This window comes from Bufo bufo, chromosome 4 (genome assembly GCF_905171765.1).
Source record: "Bufo bufo chromosome 4, aBufBuf1.1, whole genome shotgun sequence".
NCBI lineage: Eukaryota > Metazoa > Chordata > Amphibia > Anura > Bufonidae > Bufo > Bufo bufo.
Window position 1 is genome coordinate 378,386,346 of NC_053392.1, and position 15,056 is coordinate 378,401,401.

Genomic DNA, 15,056 nt, shown 5'->3' on the forward strand with positions numbered 1-15,056 from the left:
GTGATATTTTTATACAGCAGGTTCTTACTAAAGCTACACAGCTCCATCCATTGTGTATTGGGTAGAGCTGGTTACTGCAGTGATGCTCCAATTAAAGTGAATTGGAGCAGGTCTTAAAGGGGTTGTGGCAAGTTTTTAAGCCAATTGCTGAGTGTCCGACCACTGGGGCTCCCGCCGATCACAAGAATTGGGGTACTATTTCCACATTCGTATCAAGAGCCAGGTCATGCATGCGCACTGCCGCTCCATTGATTCTCTATGGGAGCACCAGCGATGTCGAATGCAGTGCTATTATTACTGTGGGCATTATTATTGCTTGAGGCACTATAGGGAACTTTATTAATACTGGGGGCACTATATGGGAATTTTAACAATAGGGGTATTATTGCTAGAGACATTGATAGGGCAAAATTGGTTGTTTTAGCACAGTTTTTATTTATTTTTACAGCGTTCACCTGAGGGGTTCGGTCAAGTGATATTTTTATAGAGCAGATTGTTATGGACGTGGCGATACCTAATATGTATACTTTTTCTTATTTATTTAAGTTTTACACAATAATAGCATTTTTGAGACAAAAAAAGAAATATCATGTTTTAGTGTCTCCATATTCTGAGAGCCATCGTTTTTCTATTTTTTGGGCATCTTACATAGGGACTCATTTTTTGCGGGATGAGATGACGATTTGATTGGTACTATTTTAGAGTGCGTATGCCTTTTTGATCGCTTGGTGTTGCACTTTTTGTGTTCACCTGAGGGGTTAGATCATGTGACATTTTAATATATCTGGTTGTTACGGACACGGCAATATCTAATATGTCAACTTTCTTTTTTTACTTTTAACACAATAAAAGCATTTTTTAAACAAAAAAAAAATCATGTTTTAGTGTCTCCATATTCTGAGAGCCATACTTTTTTTTATTTTTTGCCCGATTATTTTATGTAGGGGCTCACTTTTTGCGGGATGAGGTGAAAGTTTGATTGGTACTATTTTGGGGGGCATATGCCTTTTTGATTGATTGGTGTTGCACTTTTTGTGATGTAAGGTGACAATAAAATGAATTTTTTTCTAGTGAGGTTCAGGTGAGGGGGTGGATCATGTGATATTTTTATAGAGCCGGTCGTTATAGACGGTCACGCGGCAATACCCAATATTTTTTTTCTTTTTTTTTTTTTACAATTTTACAACCTGTATTGTAATGCATTGACTGTCTGTCACGGCTGTAAGTGAGCAACTAGAGCATACACAGAAAATAGAGCCACTGACCGGACCCAAACTAGGGAGGATAAAGGGTGACCCCTGTCAGACCCTCAAAGCTTTCCCTATGCTGCTAAGCACATACCCAGATCCTAATGGTGGAACGAGGCATGCCCGCGTACCTAAGACTGATGACCACTGTAACCCCTACAATAGTGGAAGGGGCACGGCCACCGGTGCCCTGCTCAGTATATGGAGGGAACCGTGGTCGCCTCGGATCCGGTCAGAAAACAAACAGATACACTACAATGTCTGCACACTTAGCTGAAGGTGCTGCGGCAGCAGAGAAGACGGATCCAAAGACAGGTGGCAATATCCGGAGTACTTGCTGCAGCAGAACAAAGGTCCAGTGAAAAGATAGCATACAAGTGAAGATACTCAAGCAAGAGCTACAACTCAAATGAGAAATATAATCCACACTCTACAAAAGGAGGAGGGGTGATTTAAAGGTAGAGAAATCAAACATAGGAGGAACAGCTGGAAGGAAGGAAACAGAAAGTAATGACCTCATCCCAGGGGCGGAGAAACAGAGCAGTGAGAACTCCTCCAAGCTCTGGTAGTGACATCATCACAGGGGTGGAGAAACAGAGCTGTGAGAACGTCTCAAAGCTCTGGTAGTGACACTGTCAGCTTGTATGCTGACAGCCTGCCTGTGACACCTAGCTTAAGGGGCTGGATCTCACAGGCTTCCATAGAAGCGCGGGGACCTGATGGAGATGCAGAGGGCACCCGTGCAAACTCTCTGCATGCCGTGGTCTGATTTGACCGCGGAATACAAGGGGTTAATACGTCATGCAGCAGGGGCCTGGCTGTCAGTGACTGCCGGGTCCGTGCCGCTGATCGGGCGGGCGCAGCTCTTGCATGTACGCTGCTGGTCCTTAAGTCACGTCATAATATCTCTTATAATGCCCTCAGTAATAATAATATCCCCTCCATTGTGCCCCCATTAATAATGCCTGTGCAGCGTCCTTAGTAATATAGCCCCCTAAAATGCACATAGTAATAAAAATGCCCTATCAATGTCTCTAGCAATAATACCCCTATTGTTAAAATTCCCATATAGTGCCCCCAGTATTAATAAAGTTCCCTATAGTGCCTCAAGCAATAATAATGCCCACAGTAATAATAGCACTGCATTCGACATCGCTGGTGCTCCCATAGAGAATCAATGGAGCGGCAGTGCGCATGCATGACCTGGCTCTTGATACGAATGTGGAAATAGTACCCCAATTCTTGTGATCGGCGGGAGCCCCAGTGGTCGGACACTCAGCAATTGGCTTAAAAACTTGCCACAACCCCTTTAAGACCTGCTCCAATTCACTTTAATTGGAGCATCACTGCAGTAACCAGCTCTACCCAATACACAATGGATGGAGCTGTGTAGCTTTAGTGAAGACAGACCATAAAGTATAACAACCACCAATGTAAATAAAACCCGTAGATGAGCCTTTACTGGTCATGATAATATAATCTTTATTAATTTATACAAAATAGCCATCACAATGCTCAAATACCCTAAAAACAATTAAAGCATAACATAGATGGTGGACGGCTTATATCATGAATATAAATGAATAGACCACTTTGTGACCCTGCTCGTCACATCATACCTTCCAATGAATAACATGACAATGCAAGTCCCAAGAGAGGCCCATATCATACATGACCAACCCAATTGCGACATTATGCACCAGTTTTTACAAGGGATTCAATATAAAAGTACCAGAAAATCCCTTTAATTGTCAACTACATTACTATGTAACTTATTTTATTTTTAGTGTAACCAATAAAATTATGAATTTTTTTACATGAATAAATAGCCAGAATTTAGCTTCTAGTCAGAGTTTCTTCTGGTAATTTCTACAGAAAATAGAAGAGCACTACACATATTGGTGATCATTAACCAAAAAACAGTGAAGCCTAGCTTGCTACTCTTTATTTCCTGTTTCCTATATGTTTATTTGGTAAACATAAATACAATCTCCTTTTTATTCTGTGCTTAAGATAGAATAGCATTTCATAGACAACCACATGAAGTAATTAGCTAAGGCCTAAGGCCCACATGGAATGTCAAGGGCAAATGCAATAATGCCTTGAACTGAGGTACCTTGGGTACACCAGAGGAAATAATACCAAAGGCCAACTCTCTGCTGCTATCATTGCATATAAGGACCATAAATGTACTGTATGAGCCATTAGTGAAATATGCTTAACCACTTCCCATCTGGGCCATTTGCCCCCTTCCTGACCAGGCCTAATTTTGCAAATCTGACATATCTCACTTTATGTGGTAATAACTTTGGAATGCTTTTACTTATCCAAGTCATTCAGAGATTGTTTTCTCGTGACACATTGTATTTCATGATAGTCATAAATTTGAGTCAATATATTTCACCTTTATTTATGAAAAAATCCCAAATTTACCAAACATTTTGATTTTTTTTTCTAAATTTCAATTTCTCTGCTTTTAAAACAGAAAGTGATACCTCATAAAATATTTATTACGGTACTTAACATTCCCCATATGCCTACTTTATGTTGGCATCATTTTGGAAATGTCATTTTATTTTTTTGGGGACATTAGAAGGCTTAAAAATTTAGAAGCAATTCTTTAAAATTTTAAGAAAGTTGGCAAAACGTTTTTAAGGACCAGTTCTGAAGTCACTTTGTGGGGCCTACATAGTGGATACCCCCATAAATGACCCCATTGTAGAAACTACATCCCTTAAGTTACTTTAAACCGATTTTACAAACTTTGTTAACCCTTTAGGGGTTCCACAAGAATTTAAGGAAAATGGAGCAGACTAGATGGGCCAAATGGTTCTTATCTGCCGACACATTCTATGTTTCTATGAGATCAAATTTTTAAATTTCACTTTTTTGGCAGATTTTCCATTTTAATCCAATTTTTTCTTTAACACATCGATGGTTAACAGCCAAACAAAACTCAATATTTATTACCCAGATTCTGCAGTTTACAGGGGGGCTTCAAATAGGACATGGCATGTGGTCATCATAAACTGCTGTATGGGCACACGGCAGGGCGCAGAAGAAAATGAGCGCCACATGTTTTTTAGATGCCATGTCCCATTTGAAGCCCCCCTGATGCACCCTTACAGTAAAAACTCCCAAGAAGTGACCCAGTTTTGGAAACTAGGGGATAAGGTGCCAGTTTTATTGGTACTATTTTTGGGTACATATGATTTTTTGATCATTCATTATAACACTTTATGGGGCAAGGTGACCAAAAAATTGGTTGTTTTAGCACAGTTTTTATTTATTTATTTTTACAGCGTTCACCTGAGGGGTTCGGTCAAGTGATATTTTTATAGAGCAGATTGTTATGGACGTGGCGATACCTAATATGTATACTTTTTCTTATTTATTTAAGTTTTACACAATAATAGCATTTTTGAAACAAAAAAAATATGTTTTAATGTGTCCATGTTCTGAGAGCTATAGTTTTTTTAATTTTTTGAGAGATTTTCTTATGTAGGGGCTCATTTTTTGCAGGATGAGGTGACGGTTTTATTGGTACCATTTTGTGGGACATACACATTTATGATCACTTGGTGTTGCACTTTTTGTGATGTAAGGTGACAAAAATGGCTTTTTTTTTTTACACAGGTTTTTTTTTTATGGTGTTTATCGGACTTGGTCGATCATGTGATATATTTATAGAGCCGACCGTCATGGACGCGGCAATACCAAATATGTCAATTTTATTTTATTTTTTCTATTTTTAACTTTTTTTTTTCTACATGTGGAACTTTTTTTTTTTAACACTTTATTATTATTTTTTTTATTATTTTACACTTTTCGTCCTCCATAAGGTCATACAAGACCTCTCGGGGACATTTACTTCACTTTTTTTTTCACTGTTGATTTCTCCTGTAACTGGGGCTGACATAGTAGCCCCAGTTACAGGAGAAATGCACCCCCCCAGAGAGGCTGTACAGCGCAATACAGCGCTGCACAGCCTCAGTGCAGGGCTGATCGAGGTCTGTGAAAGACCTCACAGCTCCGGCACTCACCCGGCGGTCACATGACCACTGGGCCGGAACAGGAAGCGCATATCGCTTCCTGCTCTGTATACACAGCGCTCAGTGAGTGCTGTGTATACAGTGATCTAGAAGGCAGGGACACCTGGGCACTGTCCCTGCCTTCTCTAAGGGTTGCCCTGCTGTCACTGACAGCGGGCAACCCGATCAGCAGCTGCACGATTAGCGTGCAGCTGCGATGTCTGAATGGACGTTTTAAAATGTGCATTCAGACATAGAGATCCACCTCCCGGATGTTGATATTCAATGGGCGGACGGGAGGTGGTTAAAGGGGTTGTCCACTTTTATTGATGATATATCCTCAGGATCGGTCATCAATATCAGATCCGTGGGGGTCCGACTCCACCGATCAGCTGTTTGAATAGAAGGCAGAGCTCATACAAGCACTGCCTTCTCTGCTCTGTTTACCTGCTTGCCGCATAAATTGTAGTGGTGAGCAGGTGTAATTGGAAGTATGGTGTCCCCATTCACTTCTATGGGATGGTTTTTCATATTGACAAAGACAGATCCATCCCACAGAAGTGAATGGGGACACCATACTTGTAATTACACCTGCTCTCCACTGCAGTTGCTGCAGCGAGCAGGTAAACAGAGCGGAGAAGGCAGCGTCTTATGAGCATTGCATTCTGTTCAAAAAGCTGATCGGCGGGGGTGAAGGGAGTCGCACCCCCGCCGATCTAATATTGATGGCCTATCCTGACGATAGGTCATCAATAGTAAAAAGTCTACAACCCCTTTACCATTTCAAGCCCTCACGGACACTATTGTACCTTGGCCCTAGATTTATATCAGAACCAGGGCTAATCCAAACCTGTCCATTCTTCAAGAAAGCTTTCCACAATATTTAGGGCCATGTGAGCTATAGCTTTCCTTTACTTTAGATTTCCCTTCACTGAAACGTCTTTGAAATTGCATGAAACAATACATCATAATTAAAGGAAATACAGAAAATGACTGATTATTAATCCTCTACTGCAGGGATCAGCAACCTTCAGCACTCCTTCAGCTTCTGTGAACTCCCAACATGTACACTTAACTTGGCTGTTCTTGTAACTTCTTGGAACAGAAGAGAAAGTAGGATTCTGGGAGTTGTAGGAACAGCTGCTGATTCCTGCTGTACTGTCTACAGCTATTGTTATTTGCTTTAAAATAAAAAAGCTGAAGCCGCTAAAGTTTATAAAAATTATTCTGATGTTTTAATTAGAGATGAGCTAATCGAAGATGACAAAGTGGAATTAGATCCAAATTTCAGGAAAAATTTGATTCGCACCGAAGCCGAATTTCCTAACGCTTCGTGGTAACGAATAAAAAATTTTCTAAAATGGCTGCTGCACATGTTAGGACATGGAGCAAATAACTCTGGGAACGAGGGATCACCCACAATGCCATGCATGCAGCCAATCAGCAGCCAGCCAGCCCTGTGATGTCACAGCCCTATAAATAGCCTCAGCCATCTTGGATTCTCCCTGTACTTAGTGCAGGGAGAGATGTGACAGGCGCTAGGGAAAGTGCTAGGAAAGACTTTATTGTGCTGAAAAATTGATTTACAAGTTCAGGTAAAGATTAGTCAAGGTGTAGGGAAAGGATAGGGAGGCATTATCTACACTATAAAAGGATAACAGGGTGCAATAGGAGAGTGTACAGCCTGGGTAATAGGAGCGATTATATTACACCTTGCTGTACTGACTGGGGATCCAAATTGGTGATATACTGCTGCTTTTAGGTTGTTTGCACTATATGATACATCAGGAATTCCAGTAAACCTTGCTTGCTATTGGGGTGAAAGTTCGGTGTGATACAGCCCTTTATGGCGTGTATTAACCCCTTCACTAAATGGAGATGACATTTCAGAATTTCATTTTTTTGGCAGATTTTCCATTTTAATCAAATTTTTTCCACTAACAAAGCAAGGATTAACAGCCAAACAAAACTCAATATTTATTACCCTGATTCTGTAGTTTACAGAAACACCCCATATGTGGTTGTAAACTGCTGTACGGGCAGACGGCATTGCGCAGAAGGAAAGGTACTCCATGTGGTTTTTGGAAAGCAGATTTCACTGGGATAATTTTAAGCTGCCATGTCACATTTGATTTTTGGTTGCTCTATATTACTATTTTTGTGAGGCAAGGTATCAAAAAATAGCTGTTTTGGCACTGTTTTTATTTTTAGTAATTTACAGTGTTCATTTGACAGGTTAGATCATGTGCTATTTTTATAGAGCAGGTTGTTACGGACGCGACAATACCAAATATGACTACTTCTTTTGGTTGTTTGTTTCATATTCTGAAGTCATAGTTTTTTATTTTTTTGTCGGACTGTCTTTTTGTGGGATAAGATGAAGGTTTGATTGGCACTATTTTAGGGTGCATATGACTTTTTGATCGCTTGCTATTGCACTTTTTGTGATGTAAGGTGACCAAAATAGCTTTTTATACAGCGTTTTTTTTTGGGTTTTTTACGGTTTTCACCTGAGGGGTTAGTTCATGTAATATTTTTATACAGCAGATTCATACGGACGTGGCGATACCTAATATGTATACTTTTTATTTATTTATTTATGTTTTACACAATAACAGCATTTTTGAATAAAAAAAAAAATCATGTTTTAGTGTCTCCAGTCTGAGAGCCATAGTTTTTTCAGTTTTTAGGCGATTGTCTTAGGAAGGGTATAATTTTGCGGGATAAGATGACGGTTTGATTGGCATATTTTGAAGTGCATATGGCTTTTTGATCGCTTGGTATTACACTTTTTGTGATGTAAGGTGACAAAAAATAGCTTTTTTACACCGTTTTGAATTTTTTTATGGTGTTCAACTGAGGGGTTAGATCATGTGGTATTGTAATAGAGCAGGTTGTTACGGACGCGGCGATACCTAATATGTTTACTTTTTTCATTTTTATTTACATTTAACACAATAAAAGCATTTTTGAAACAAAAAAATCATGTTTTAGTGTCTCCATAGTCTGAGAGTATAGTTTTTTTTATTTTTTGGGTGATTGTCTTAGGTAGGGGCTCATTTTTTGCGGGATGAGGTGACGGACATATGGGGGGCATATGCCTTTTTTGATAGCTTGGTGTTGCACTTTTAGTGATGTAAGGTGACAAAAAAAGTTTTTTTGTACCACAGTTTTTATTTAATTTTTTTGACGTGTGTTCACATCGGGGTTTTCGGTCATGTGATTTTTTTATAGATCCGGTCGATACGGACGCAGCAATACATAATGTGTCTACTTTTTATTTTATTTATTTTTGGGGGAAAAGGACGCTTTTTTATTTTTTTACTTGAAACTTTACATTTTCTTTTGAAAATGTTATTTTGTTAACTTTTTTTTCCACTTTACTTTTTGTCCCACTCTGGGACTTCAACATTTGGGGGTCTGATCCCCTTTACAATGTATTACAATACTTCTGTAAGTGTATTACCACTGTAATACGCTTCCAGCCAGGCTTTCCCGATAGGCAGCCCCGATGCCTAAGGAAGGCATCGGGCTGCCTTCCCTGCCATGGGGTCCCCATCACAGCAGCGCGGAGACCCCATGGACACCGGCACCCGTGAGGATAACGCAAGTGCTTCGTTGTGCAAGGGTTAATGTTCCGGCATCTGTGTTTTCATTGATGTCGGAGCATACAGCAGGGGTCCGGCTATCAGTGACAGCTGGGCCCCTGCTCCTGCACCCGTCCGATCAGCGCGCAGTATGCAGTTGTACTGCGCTGGAATTTCTGTCCTGCATTTCCTAAGGGTTAATAGGAAAGATATGTCCTATTAGCCATTCTGCGTTCTTTAACTTTTTTTTTTGGGGGGGGGGTGTATTAATAGGAAAAAAGCAAAAATATATGTCATAATTGCCGTTCAGCGGTGAAGTTACATTGTACTACAGCCATTTACGGGGTGTATTAATAGGAAAGATATGTACATCCAATTAGCTGTTCTGCTGTTAATTGTGATTGTTATATTTCTTTTTTGGGGGTGTATAAATAGGAAAAATAATACATCTTAATTGCCGTTCTACATTGAATTGTGATTGTTATTTTTTTGGGGGGGGGGAATTTATTATTGAGAAAAAAAATATATATGTCTTAATTGCAGTTCAGCAATGAAGTTACATTGTGCTACAGCCTTTTTTGGGGGGTATAATTTTAATTTTAGTTTAATTCTAATGATATTATAATACAGTATGTCAGACAGACAAGTGACAGGCCCTTCAAAGGAAACTGGCAGTGGCCAAAATGTTTCTGTCACGGGTAGCAGAAAAGGGAGGTGGCAGCAGGAGTTGCAGCGAGAGGCCTGAATGCCTGTTGTCATCTAGCGGTCATGTCTTGACCAGCAACCCAGCGGTCCTTGAATGGTTGACTCGGCTTTCAAATTCGTCGCAAGTGATATCAGACACCCCCAGCCAAGAGTCGGTGGGATCCTCTGACACGACGCCTAGTTGGCATGGCCCGGGAGCAGGCCCTGTGCGCCCACCTGTCCTGAATCTTTCTCTGCCATTTTCAGTTCTCTCAGTGCGAGAGGTGGACAGGAGACATGGCAACTATATCTCACGGCCACATGAGCCCTGTGGGTACTGAAATAGAGGAGGAGAAGGAGGACATTCGAGCACATGCAATGCATAGAGATATGGGTGTTTTTTCTACACAGGTGACAGGAGAGGAGAAGCAGGAGCAGCCGGAGGAGCTACAGGGTGATAAGGAAGATGAGTCAGATGACCCAGACACACCGTGGCAGTATGCAGTGGAGATGGAGGCAGGGAGTCCCTTTGAGTCACTTACGTAAATTGACCGATGCATGCTCAGTTGCTTGCGTAGTGACAGCCGAATTGTCATTCGGCAGAGGGATGACTACTGGCTCTCTACCATGTTAGACCCTCGCTACCAGTCCAAAATCAGGGCCTTTTTTACATCCGCTGAGAGGGAGGACAAACTGAACTACTATAGAGACATCCTATGTAGTCAGTTGGCCGCTGCCTATGTGCGCCATCGCCCATTCTCACGCAGATCTGACCGGGGGCCCACTGAGCTCACGTTCCACTGCCATGGCTGCTGGGGGGGGGGGGGTTGGGGGCAGGAGCAGTACCAGTTCCATCAGCAGCAACTTAATTTTAGAGTCGCTGATGAGCAGTTTTCTTCACCCGCCTCCTGAAGAAACTAATCACCAGCAGCAGCAGCTAGACATAGAGCAGAACCTGAACCAAGAGGTTGTGGCATACTTGGAGTGCACCTGGCCACCCCAAATCGAAGATCCCCTGGACTACTGAGCAGCCAAACTCGATTTGTGGCCGCAACTGGCAGAGTTTGCCCTGGACAAGCTTTCCTGCCCGGCCAGCAGTGTGGCATCAGAGCAGGTGTTTAGTGCGGCGGAGGCCATAGTTACCCCAAGGAGAACTCGCCTGTCCACTCAAAATGTGGAGAAACTGACCTTTGTGAAGATGAATCAGGCATTGATCAGCCAAGATTTTCAAACACCAGTGCCTGATGCATTAGACTGGATCATCCATGTTGCCACACCTACACTTTGACAAAAGAGACCTGTTTCTTCTGGCTACCTGCTTCAGCTACTATTCTGATGCTGCCACCTGCCTGATGCCACACCTGCTACCAGGTGCTCCTACAGCCATTCACCATCTTCAGCTGGTACTGGTATTGCCCCCACCTCCCCATTATGTCACTGGGCCACTCTGTGGTCTCCTCATGCTGCTGCCACCTCACCACTATGTCACTGGGCCACTCTGTGGTCTCTTCATGCTGCTGACACCTCCCTGCTCTGTGGTCTCATGCTGCTGGCAAATCACTACTCTGTGGTCTCCTCATGCTGCTGCCAGCTCAGCACTATCTCACTTGGCCACTCTGTGGTCTCCTCATGCTCCTGCCACCTCAACACTCTGTGTCTCCTCATGCTGCTGCCAACTCACCACTATGTCACTCTGTGGTCTCCTCATGCTGCTGCCGCCTCACCACTCTGTGGTCTCTTCATGCTGCTGCCACCTCACCACTATGTCACTGGGCCACTCTGTGGTCTCTTCATGCTGCTGCCACCTCCCCACTCTGTGGTATCCTAATGCTGCTGCCACATCACTACTATGTGGTCTCCTCATGCTGCTGCCACCTCACCACTATGTCACTGGGCCACTCTGTGGTCTCCTCATGCTGCTGCCACCTCAACACTATGTCACTGGGCCACTCTGTGGTCTCCTCATGCTGCTTCCACCTCCCCACACTGTGGTCTCCTCATGCTGCTGCCACATCACTACTCTGGTCTCCTCATGCTGCTGCCAGCTCAGCACTATCTCACTGGGCCACTCTGTGGTCTCATCATGCTGATGCCACCTCAACACTCTGTGGTCTCCTCATGCTGCTACAACCTTCCCACTATGTCACTGGGCCACTCTGTGGTCTCCTCATGCTGCTGCCACCTCAACACTATGTCACTGGGCCACTCTGTGGTCTCCTCATGCTGCTGCCACCTTCCCACTCTGTGGTATCCTCATGCTGCTGCCACATCACTACTCTGTGGTATCCTCATGCTGCTGCCAGCTCGCCACTATGTCACTGGACCACTCTGTGGTCTCCTCATGCTTCTGCCACCTCACCACTATGTCACTGGGCCACTCTGTGGTCTCTTCATGCTGCTGCCACCTCCCCACACTGTGGTACTGTGGTATCCTCATGCTGCTGCCACATCACTACTCTGTGGTCTCCTCATGCTGCTGACAGATCAGCACTATCTCACTGGGCCACTCTGTGGTCTCCTCATGCTGCTGCCACCTCCCCACTCTGTGGTATCCTCATGCTGCTGCCACATCACTACTCTGTGGTCTCCTCATGCTGCTACCAGCTCACCACTATGACACTGGGCCCCTCTGTGGTCTCCTCATGCTGCTGCCACCTCACCACTATGTCACTGGGCCACTCTGTGGTCTCTTCATGCTACTGCCACTTCAACACTATGTCACTGGGCCACTTTGTGGACTCCTGATGCTGCTGCTACCTCACCACTCTGTCACTGGGCCACTCTGTGGACTTCTCATGCTGTTCCCACCCTCCCCACTCCATGACTGGGCCATTATTTTGCCTTTTTGGCCTGGTTGACATCATCATTTATTTGACCCTTCTTCTGATCTGTCAGAGGGAAGGAAAAATGAGACGCACAGCGGATCCTGCCTATGTAGCAACTGTAAGGTCTGTATGACATGGTCCCTATTTTGCATCAGAATTGGCTTATGATTTGGTAGCCAAAAGCAGGAGTGGTTACAAAACACAGAAGACATGCAAAGATTCCATTCCCGTGTCATCTCTGTTTTGTATCTTCTCCTGTTTTTTTGGGCTTTAGCAATACAGATGTATTACTGACCAAATGCTGATCGAGTGAAGGCGGATGCTCAACTGACAGGATCTGTTTTTTAGGGGTTATTGTTCTGACGGATCAGACGAAGGGCAAAATAATCAGTGACGTCAACACAAACTTACTGCTGACACCCTCTCCACTCTGTCGGGGGGCTCTAATTCTATAAGCGTTTAATAGAACAGGTTCTGTAGACATCTATGTGGAATCAGCTGACGACTGTGTAAAAGGAGTGCGCTATTTCACGCTATAGTATGATCTTGGGCCTCTGCATGGTTCTTTATACATAGCGCTGACATTGACCTGTAAGGCTGAGCTTACATTTGAGTTATTTGGTCATTTTTGGCCCCGTAATTGACCACATGAGTGAAGTGTGAAGTGATTCTAAGAGCGACACATGTCTTCTGCGTGTCATACTAACTCACAGTATTGTTTCACTACCACAGCAGACTCCCTATGCGTGCTACTGCAAGGCAAAGTGTTCTACACTGTACAGGCTCTCTGCAGCCAGAAAATAGCTGTTTTTTAATGACATTTGCCACAAATAAATTCAGATTGAAGTGAATCTTTTCGGAAAATTTAGCAAACCGTCCGAATCGAACTTTTGAGAAATTCACTTATCTCTAGTTTTAATGTAATCATTACGGGTGGGCATAATCTGTTTCCACATGTTTCAGGCAGAACTTAACAATGTATGGGATATATTCATGTGTGGATTTTGCCATTAAATTCAGCCCCTAAATTGCAAAAGTTGAGATCTGCAGTAAAAATCTGCTGCAAATTCACACTTAGCATTGATTAACAGCTATCTATGTATACACATTTATACAAGAAAGGTGGTTAATCACTGATAAGTCTGCCCACTTGGCTAGTGAACAGAGATTTAACTGAATAAATTCCAGGTTTTGCAGAATTATTTTGCTTTGAAACTATATATTAGGGATCAGCAACCTCTGGCAGTCCAACTGTAATAAAACTACAACTCCCAGAATCCTCCTTTCACGTCTATGGTTGTTACAAAAACAGCAGAGTAAGTGTGCCTTCTGGGAGTTGTAGTTTCACAGCAGCTGGAGTGCCGAAGGCTGCTGATCCCTGCTATATATTAATCTTCTCAGCTTTACCTGTTTTACAACATGTGGCCTACAGACTGCACTGCATTTTCATGGTGACAGCTTCCCTTTAAAGGGGGTTGTGCAGGATCCTAAAAATGTAATTTAAAGTATCTCACAATAGTGAGTATACCCCTCACATTTTTGTACATACAGTACAGACCAAAAGTTTGGACACACCTTCTCATTCAAAGAGTTTTCTTTATTTTCATGACTATGAAAATTGTAGATTCACACTGAAGGCATCAAAACTATGAATTAACAGATGTGGAATTATATACATAACCAACAAGTGTGAAACAACTGAAAATATGTCATATTCTAGGTTCTTCAAAGTAGCCACCTTTTGCTTTGATTTCTGCTTTGCACACTCTTGGCATTCTCTTGATGAGCTTCAAGAGGTAGTCCCCTGAAATGGTTTTCACTTCACAGGTGTGCCCTGTCAGGTTTAATAAGTGGGATTTCTTGCCTTATAAATGGGTTTGGGACCATCAGTTGCGTTGAGGAGAAGTCAGGTGGATACACAGCTGATAGTCCTACTGAATAGACTGCTAGAATTTGTATTATGGCAAGAAAAAAGCAGCTAAGTAAAAAAAAACGAGTGGCCATCATTACTTTAAGAAATGAAGTCAGTCAGTCGAAAAATTGGGAAAACTTTGAAAGTAAGGGCTATTTGACCATGAAGGAGAGTGATGGGGTGCTGGGCCAGATGACCTGGCCTCCACAGTCACCGGACCTGAACCCAATCGAGATGGTTTGGGGTGAGCTGGACCGCAGAGTGAAGGCAAAAGGGCCAACAAGTGCTAAGCATCTCTGGGAACTCCTTCAAGACTGTTGGAAGACCATTTCAGGGGACTACCTCTTGAAGCTCATCAAGAGAATGCCAAGAGTGTGCAAAGCAGTAATCAAAGCAAAAGGTGGCTACTTTGAAGAAACTAGAATATGACATATTTTCAGTTGTTTCACACTTGTTTGTTATGTATATAATTCCACATGTGTTAATTCATAGTTTTGATGCCTTCATAGTCATGAAAATAAAGAAAACTCTTTGAATGAGAAGGTGTGTCCAAACTTTTGGTCTGTACTGTATTTTATTATATCTTTCATGGGACAACACTGAAGATATGACACTTTGATACAATGTAAGGTAGTCCGTGTAAAACTAGTATAACTTTGATGTGTTCTCAAAATAATCACCACACAGCCATTAATGTCTAAACTGCTGGCAACAAAAGTGAGTACAACCCTAAGTGAAAATGGCCAAATTGTGTCCAAAGTGTCAAAATT